Below are 9,970 nucleotides of genomic sequence, written 5' to 3'. Positions count from 1 at the left end.
TTTGATTTGGGAGTTTATCAGAGACTAAGAACTGGGTTTGCCCTAAGACTTCCTTGCTACCTCATGCATTATTCCACTGAGTGTGCTGTACTTTACATTTTGCAGAAGTAAAGCAGTTTCATTTACTTACCACAGTGTTTTAAGGCTGTTCTTGTAAGACAAAACAGGACAGAGTCCGGGACAGCAGAAAACAAGCAATCTCCCCTTTCCTTATGACAACCTTTCAAATATTTTAACATGGTGATTATGTCTCCTCTCAACCTGTTCTTCTGCAGGCTAAACATACCCAGCAATTTAAGTTGCTTCTCATAGGACATGATCTACAGACTTTTGATCATTTTAGTTGCCCTTCTCTGGACACATTTCAGCTTGTCAATATTTCTCTTAAATTGTAGTGCCTATTGCGTTGTAACTGTTTTGTTGTGCTAAGAGTTCTAGTTCATCTTGTTTATTTCCCATCCTCTGCACATTAGTGTAGAGATATCTAAGCCCATGAGACATTCTTCCTAGCTGGTTATTTGAGATTACAGTCCTCTCACTGTTTGGTACTTGTTCTGTTTGTCCATCTCTCTCTCTCTTTCCCTCTCTCTCTCTCTCTCTGTTTCATTTAAGCCTTGATAAAATACTGTCCCCAAGAATAGTGTCACCCTCTCCCACATAACTCCCCGGCCCAGTTTTATTGTGTTTTAGCGTATTGTTTATTGCTTGTTGTTTATACTGTTTTAATTGTTTTTAATTTGCCTTTTGTTTTGTACTGTTATATTGTGTGTTGAGGCCTTGGCCTTTGTAAGCTGCATCGAGTCCTTCGGGAGATGCTAGCGGGGTACAAATAAAGTTTAATAATAATAATAATAACTCAGTTTAAAGTCCACCTGATCAGGCTTGTAAGTTTATTGCAAAAACATTCCTTCTAACTTCTGTGCCAGAAGCCCATTTTTCTGGAAAAGTAGACCATGGTCCAGAAAGCCAAATCATTCTCCACAGCACCATTTGCGGACCCAGTTGTTCACCTCTACAATGTTTCTCACCCTTCCTGGGCTGAATCTTGCAACTGGGAGCAAAGATGAAAAAACAACATGTGCATTACGTCCCCCCCCCCCCCCCGAGCTTTAAAATCCTTTCTGATCTTTTGTAGACTGTGCCTTCAAGCATCACTGGTTCTCACATGAACCAACAGGAGAGGGAGATGGTCAGTGGGCTTGATTAGTCTCGTCAGCTGGTCAGTTACATGGTGGATTTTTCCCTCAGGGAGACAGCATACTTTTTGAGACATCCTGTCACATTTGCAAATTACCGCTTCTGTTCCTCTCAGGAGGGAGTACCCTACTACCAGCACATGTTGCCTCTGGGGATTGACAAGGTCCCATTCCTATGTTGAATCCAGTATGATGCCCTGCAGATCTCTTAAGAACTTATCCTGTTGCTGTTGGAACTAAAGCTTGAAAAATAAAGAATTACCAGTAAAATGAAGCTTAAAAAAATTAAAAGGAAGATTAAGACAGAAGGGAGGGAGGAAATTGGGGGAGTTGAAAAAGAAAGCTCACTCTGTCAGTCTGCTAGTAAAACAGTAGCCCAGCAGAAGCATTAGTTAGGCAATTGAGTTAGATAAAAGTTGGGGAAAGGTTTAGAATGCGAGACTGATGATGTGGAAAGAAGAGGGCTGAAGAGAGAGGGACTGAGAGGGGCTTGAAGTAAAAACATAGAGCTCAGTAGGAAGAGGAGAGAGAGTGGAAGTGTAAGCTACTGAGAATGAATGAAGCTGCTGAAAACAATCCTTCTGCCTACTGATAAGAGTAAACAAAAAGGAAGAAAAAGTTCACTAAACTTCACGTATATTCAAAGAGTTCTGACTATAAAAATATCGAACTGAAACTCAGATCTGGGGGCACATTTCTTTTTCCTCTCACCCGATGGCTTTGCTCTGCAAATTAGTGCTATTGATTTAATCTTATCTCTAGTGTCTGATTAGAATTGATACTAGGGGTTTTGGGGGGCACCGAGTCTGAACATTGCTCTTGTTCCTGTTCCTCTTCATTTGTGACTGAAATCTGTAGCTCTAAACTGGCCTCTTCCTCAGAGACATCCCCTGTGCATTCAAGGACAATCCATTCAACTGTATTCAAGAACCCTTCATCCTCCCCAGATTGTTCTTGTTCTGCATCATTTATGATTGGGAGAAAAGTTTCTACTTGATTCTGTAACTGCAGATTCTGTTTCTGAACTGGCTTCCTTCTCCTCAGAGACACCCGGCATGCATTCATTAAGGACAGTCCATTCAGTTGTATCCTAGACGATGACGCAGTAGTTTGCTTTTGCCAGAGTCTATTGTAAAGAAAAATTGCCTCCTACTCTCGTGTGGATTCAAAACTGGGATCTGTATGGTCAAGAAACATGAAAGTTGAGGACAAAGGGGAATGTGGAAGAGAATGAAACTGGGACTTTTTAAAATCAGTTGGAAATGTGGAATGGCAGAGGATTAAGCAGGATTCCCCCTGCTAAATCTGGGCAGCTGCTGAGTATGTAAGATTTCCAATTTCTATTTATGCTTGTGAAAGTTGGATAGTGAAAAAGCTAATAGGAATAACATCAATTCATTTGAAATGTGAAGGAAAAAAGAAAATTTAATGGATTCTAAAGCAAATCAGGCCTGAATACTATTTAGGAGTACAACAACTAAACTGAAGCTATTGTTCTTTGGATACATCAAGAAATGACAGAAAATGAGGCTGGGCTGTGGCGCAGACTGGTGAGCAGCCTGCTGCAATAAATCACTCTGACCATAAGGTCATGAGTTCGAGGCCAACCTGTGGCGGGGTGAGCACCCATCATTTTTTTTAAAAAAAAGCCCCTGCTCATGGCTGACCTAGCAACCCGAAAGATAGTTGCATCTATCAAGTAGGAAATAAGGTATCACTTATAAAAAGTGGGGAGGCAAATTTAACTAATTTACGACGTTGGAATGAGGAAGTGCCGTCACAGTGGATGATGAAGCAGCTGCTCCCCCCTGTGGCCAGAATCAAACATCCCCTCAGGAGAAGGTTAAATTGCCTCTGCGTTTGTATCTGTCTCGGTTCTATGTGTATATGGGCATTTAATGTTTGCCCTATATGTATATAATGTGATCCGCCCTGAGTCCCCTTCGGGGTGAGAAGCGCAGAATGTAAATACTGTAAATAAATAAATAAATAAATAAATAAATAAACAATGGTTAGTAAAGTGGAAAAGGAAGGACGATGTTACAGGTAGATAGACTCAATCCAGAAAGCTACAGCCCTGAGTTTAGAAGACCTCAGCAGGGCTTTCAACGGAGTCTCTTGGAAGTCTGTCCTTCATACAGACATCATAAGTCTAAGCTGTGACAACAATGAGGAAGAGCTTTATTCTGATCAAAGCATGGAATCTGCTGCTCAAGTGTGAATAGAAAGTGGGCCCCTTGATTGCCAATGAACTGTATACTATTAGTTACATTGGCAGGGCAGGTTATAAAGTTGCAATGAAAGGTTTTGTTTGTTTTGCTTTTGCAGCCTTGTGGAAAGAAGCCCTGAGGAGGTAACATTAGGCAAGAAACATTTGTGTGTATCTGCACTGATGTGCATATGTGTGTGACTTCACACACTGATTTGAACCAGCCAGCCAATTCTTTGGCTGCCATTTAATTGGATCCTTCCTCCTAGGCTTCTGTCACACCCCAGACATATCACTGTGTCAGGCAATCCAGCGTACAACACACACATTAAACAACATCTGGCCTAAGTAGAATTCCACCCCATCCTCCGGCTGTATTATTATTCACCTCCTGGTCCAGTTGAAGAAAAGAACAATAATAATAAAGCAGAGGGCAGCTGCTCTCTGCTAAAAATGCACAACAGTGGAGAACCCCCTCAGGAGAAGTTCTGACACCAAGGACTTTTACCTCATTGACAGCACAGCGAAGCTTGTTGGCTTGTCTGCTGCTCTCAGGAAGAGAAATGGCAAAAGTTCAGGCTGTTAAAGGAGTGATTGATGGGTGCTGTCAGTCCCTACCTGTCAGCCTGCTATAATGGCAGCAATGAGCTACCCTCCTGGGATTCAGCCCTTCACAACACAGCCACCGATCCCTTTCAATAAGAAGATAATATCCCCCCACCCCACAAGTGGTAGTCTACTTCACAGATAATCTCTCTCTCTCTCTCTCTCTCTCTCTCTCTCTCTCTCCCTTTCTCTCTGTTTCTCCCTCTGCAGTGAGAGCACAAAATAATGCACTATTTTAACAATGAGACTGACAAACTCAGCCTGTATTTTAATGGTGAGAGCTTTTTGACAAAATATTGCCTCATATAATGATCTAACCCCTTGGACTATGTTGATCAAAGGATGTCCATCTGCCCTAATCTTACAGACTGCACAACAACCCCTACATCAATGTTTACTTACACCTTCTGGTCAAACTTCCTGCCATTACCATTAACCATCTTAGCTGCAGCTGTCCTAGCAATTCAGCAGCAACTTTGGCCAGCCTGGGGAGCACAGGAGCCTGCAAGAGTGCCCACCTGCATCATACAGCCCTGCCCTTCCGAAGGAGTGTTCTCAAAAGGAAGAAAAATGCCAAACACTTTGCCATTGTTTTTGAAAACAATTTTATTGAGGGTCGTGGCACCAATTTCAGTAGTTCTGTTTTGGGAGATAGAACACAGAGTCTACAGGATATGTTCTGTTGGAAAGGCTGTGGACTCCAAATTGAAAGATACAGAATCCTAAGAAAGAAAAGAAGGAGTCTAAAGGCCCTTCCACACAGCCATATAACCCAGAATATCAAGGCAGAAAATCCCACAACATCTGCTTTGAATTGGGTTATCTGAGTCCACACTGCCATATATTCCAGTTCAAAGCAGATTTTATTCAACTGTGTGGAAGGGGCCTAGGAGTTGTATATCAACACCTAGATTTCAGACTAAACAGTCACACAGACCATAGTCCCTCCATTATGGAAATCATAGAATCATACAGTTGGAAGGAGCTTTATGGGTCATGAGTCCAAATCGCTGCCTAATGCAGGATCGCCAGCTATTGTATTTCCAACATGTAGTTCTCAATCCTCAGTTTGAAAATGTCCAGGAAGGAAATAGCATCACCTTTTCTAGCAATTGAATCCATTTTCAAGCCACTCTGACTGTCAAGAAGTCCCTTTGAATGTTAAATCAAAATCTACTGTCCTGTTACTTAAAACCATTAGACCTTATGCTACACGCACAGAACAAAGGTGAGTATTGTATTTCTATATAATTTATAGTAGTCCTGTCTAAGTCAGCAGCTGCACATATAAATCTGTTTTGATTTTGTCATCTCTTTTGGTGATATAAGGGATAAGGGACTGAGGATGTCATTCTTGACTATTTTGTCCTTGCATGTGAGGATGAACAGTCACCGTAGAGTTATCTTGTAATTTCTTTTCTGAGGCTCAAACTGAAGACCAAGGAAGCTGGGTATCTGTAGCCTTCCAGAGAGATAATTGTACAATGGGAATAGGATATCTATCTACTCGCTTATAGGCTTTGACCACTTCCTAAGTGTGATGCCTCATCAATGATCCACAGTCATTTCACTCACATTTATTGCTTCAAAAATGTATTTGCTATTAAATTGAATTGAAATTATTGAGGGGAAAATGTTAAAGATATGTTTGGCACATAATACTGTGCCAAGCTACTACACATCTGATGCTCTTGAGGTGGGGTGCTGCTTGGGCTAAGAATAATGTTAAAATAAACTGCTAATTAAAACTATGCTCGTTCTATCAGAAGCAATCTATGAATTGAGTTTATCTAATTATGCTCTTTGGTCCTAAACCATGGGTAATAATTCCAGCTGGTCAGCATTTAGGGTTTCTCTGCAGTCCAATAGTCTGCACATCTGGATTATCCTACTCTATAAAGGAGCATTTAATTTTTAAAGATATGAATAAGTCTTTCATCGAAATGATTCCATGGCTCCCTAAGTTAATTAAATGCTAATTTTCTTCTGAGGTGACAATAATGGTAGGGACCTGTTATCAGCATGGTAGCTGATGCCAGCAACCAATGAGAGAGCTTGTGCTATTATTAAACCCCATTCCTAGATTAATTAATTACCTTCACAGCTGTATTATTCAGAAGTGGGACAGCAGTGTGGATGGTAGTTAAAGAGTGAAAATATACATTATTAGCAGTCACTTTGTGATAGTTATTGTTTCTATGACCTTGTTGTTCTCAAAACCTCTTGTGTGTTTGCATTCCTGTAGTGCTACTTTAGAAAGAACCATCCAGGGAAAACTCTTGTTAAGTATAGGCTTCCTCTTGCTAAAGCCATTTCAGCAACTCAAGAACTGGGTACTTGAGTCGACTGTTAATTAAGGGCAAAATGGTTTCTCTGAAATGTTTGCATGTGGGGAAAATAGCCGAGGAGGAACCGTGCCCTCATTTCCCCACAGTTTGTGAACAGGACAAAGTCGATCTTGTGTGTGCCATAATTTTGGCTGAAATGTAAGAATATATTCTTGAAAACCAATGGAATCTATATTTTTAAATAAAAATGTAGGAGAATGTGTGAGGAGAATGAAGTTGAATGGTGGCAAGAAGTGAGGTAAATTATTAAACCTTGCAAAGATCCACATCCAGTGATGTGTTCTTCTCAGGTCATTCCCCATTATCAAGAGCAAAGCAGGATTCAGCGGATATGTTATGGGACACGGGATAGGCAAAATACACTGACACGGCTCTGTATCAGTTTTTGTATGTGTTCAGGCATTCTAGCTCATGTTTGAACTACCATGTGATTAAACCTTCAACCATTCCCAAATCTGCATTCAAATTGTTGTTGTCTGCTGGAAAACGGTTTTTGTCTCATGTTGACCCTAAGGCAAAGCTATCACAATGTTTTCTGGGCAAGATTATTCAGAGGGAGTTTTGCCTTTGCCTACCTCTGAGGCTGAGAAAGTGTGACTTTCCCAGGGTCACCCATTGGGTTTAGAATAAATATAGTTTCTTTTGAAATATTTGCAAATGCATTTTAACACATTTTATACCATTTTTCTACTTCAATGTGTTTTGGAAGTGCAAAAGCCAGTGCAAAACCCAATTCTGAGAGTCATATTAGCCTAGACCAACACTTTCCAAACTGCATGTCCCAACACATTAGTGTGTCAGCTTCAGTGTGCAGGTGTGTCGCACAAATGTAACAAGAAATAACAAAAATCTTGGGAATGTGTGTCATTATCTTACAAAGCATATATTTTAAATAATATAAATGAAAGGTTTTCATGAGATATGTTGTTCCCATACATTTCATTATTACACTTTATGAATGTGTCCATATCTCTTATAAGGGGTTGGTTTAACCTCTGGTAGTTACTGAATTACTGATTTGCAAAATGATGCATGTCTAAAAAGTGTGTCACCAACTTGAAAGGTTTAGAAAGCTCTCGCCTAGACAACTGACACCACAACTGACAATTGTATTGCCATGTAGATATTCATAAATATCCAATTTTTCAAATATCATAAAATACCACAATTGTTTTGCCTCCTATATAGCCACTTACATACAAAACTGGCCCTAGAAAAATATCACAGCTTGAAAAAGATCATTTTTTGAACTACAATTTCCAATGGCCAAGTTGGGTTGGAAATTCTGCAAGCTGTACTCCCAAAAGTAATTTTTCCAAGCTCTGGTGCTTAGCATTCAAGAGGTCTAGACCCATTTTATGCAAGTATTTTCTAAACTAAAATGTGAGAGCTGACTTCACAAACTGAGACTAATATGAGCAGGCTTTCTTTGTTATGTTCCAAACCCTTGGGCTACAAATCTGATACATATTTTGAAATATTTTCTCTTTTACAAACTATGTAAGGCTGGTGCCTTTTAAAATAATGTTTCGTATTAATAGTGCAGATTGTTAAGACATTGAGAAGACTTTTTCCCCCAGCCTTGATATTTTTCACCTGGTTTTGACAGAAAAACACAGTTTAGCTGGTGCTAATCACTTTTTAGCAAGGGCGTTTTTATAACTATCGTCTTAGCAATACAGGTCCAGTTGTAATAAGTAACAGGTTTGGCACACCTGTAAGGATTCCTTGGAGTGTTCTACATAGCAGATGTAATGATGTTCAACAAATGAATTCAAAAACCTGCCAGGATAATAAAGCTGTAATGTGAAAATCATGTTTGAAACAATTTAGGGAGGGGGAGAGTAAAAGCTCAGTTGTTTATTGAATTCACATAAATATCTCTGAGTGCCTCTTACAGACTGCAAGTCAATATAAAAATCCAGTCTGGGGAAAGAAGAAGAAATCCAGAGGAGTAGGCAGACAACTATTATGCATAAAATGCATTTCGCTTAATGAAGAGGAAACACTTTTTTCTCCATTTTATCTGACCCACTTTCTACACAATACGATCGTTCCAGTTTTATGCAACACCTTTTCTTTTGAAGCATTTGAGAAAGAGAAACAGTTTTAATATGTTGTAGAGGAATTATTTTATCCTGGGATTAAACTGTTTCTGCCCCTTCTGATTATGGATGTGTTTGTATTTTAATAGTGGGGAGTGGTTCTCAGTGGGAGGGGTAGCTAGAACATTTTCACATAAAACTATAACATTGTTGAGGATTTAAAAACTTACATGTGTATTTGTTTCTTACATTCTGTATAATGTACTAGCAGCAGTAGGAGTGACTTTCATCTTCTCCTGAAACAGCTGTTTTACAGATGGCCATGAACTCTTCAATATAGACAACCAAACACTCAGTTTTAAATGTATTCCCTTTCCTGAGAGCCATTAAATATAAGATTTGATCCTATCATCATGCTGAGGTATTGTGTGTAGCAATCATAGTATATCTGCTTTAATGTGTAGGCATGAATAGCTTTCTGAAGGTGTATGTACATTGTAGATATATTACAGTTTGACACCACTGTCATGGGTCAATGCTGTGGAGCAGGCATGGGCAAACTGGACCTTCAGATGTTTTGGACTTCAACTCCCCAAAATTTTATTTGGTAGCTGGTTTGGATATCTGGGAGTTAAAGTCCAAATACGTGCTAAGGAGCCTGCTAAGGAGTCACAAATTTTGCAAGGTCTTTAGTCTTCTCTGTTGATGCCTCACCAAACTACAACTCCTACGATTCCATGACATTGAACCATGGCAGTGGCATCAAATTGTATTTACTATACAGTGTTGGTGCACTCCTAGAGACTTTTCCTTCTTCTTATCAGTACAAGCATGGTTAAACTCATGTAAAAGATGTGCTGATACACACTGAATCCTTTCACACTACACAGTTATGGTGATATGATTCCACTTTAACAGCCATGGTTCCATCCTATAGAATTCTGACATTTGCAATTCAGAATTTTTAGCTAGAGAGTTTTAGTGCCTCACAAACTACAAATCTCAGGATTTCATACAATAGCACTTATAACTGTGTAGTGTGAAAGGGTTGCCTGTGATTGGGATCAAACTATTTTCTCCTGGGCCTTTTTGTGATTTCCATTTTGTATTCATTTCTGTACTCCAGCATAGTATAATGCCCAAAGCACTTGCATTCAGGAATAGTAAAGGCTTTTCTCATTAGTAAAAGAATGATCCAGTTGACTTTTTGAGAGAATTCACTTGGGTGCTGGGATGCTAGGATGTTCCGGTTCTTATAATCTTTGCTTGCTTAATTGGGCTTATCAGAGATATGATCAGATTTCTCCATAGAAATTGATATAGTTTCTTTTATTTTCTCTCTCTCTTTTGTCCTACTCCATGTCAGTGCTAATGCTATGGGTATCTTTCTGATAATTTCTAACCAGCAAGTCAGTAGCCTGGTGGGACCTGAACTTGCAGCCTTCAGATGATAACTGTGAAATTGATTCGGCCTGAAATGTGTATACAGATCTATTTTTTGCCTAAGGAAGGAAATGTTGTGTTCTTGTTCCAGGTGCCATGTGACTGTGTCTTCCAAAGTGGCCC

This window comes from Anolis carolinensis, chromosome 4 (genome assembly GCF_035594765.1).
Source record: "Anolis carolinensis isolate JA03-04 chromosome 4, rAnoCar3.1.pri, whole genome shotgun sequence".
NCBI lineage: Eukaryota > Metazoa > Chordata > Lepidosauria > Squamata > Dactyloidae > Anolis > Anolis carolinensis.
This window is presented reverse-complemented; position numbering follows the sequence as displayed.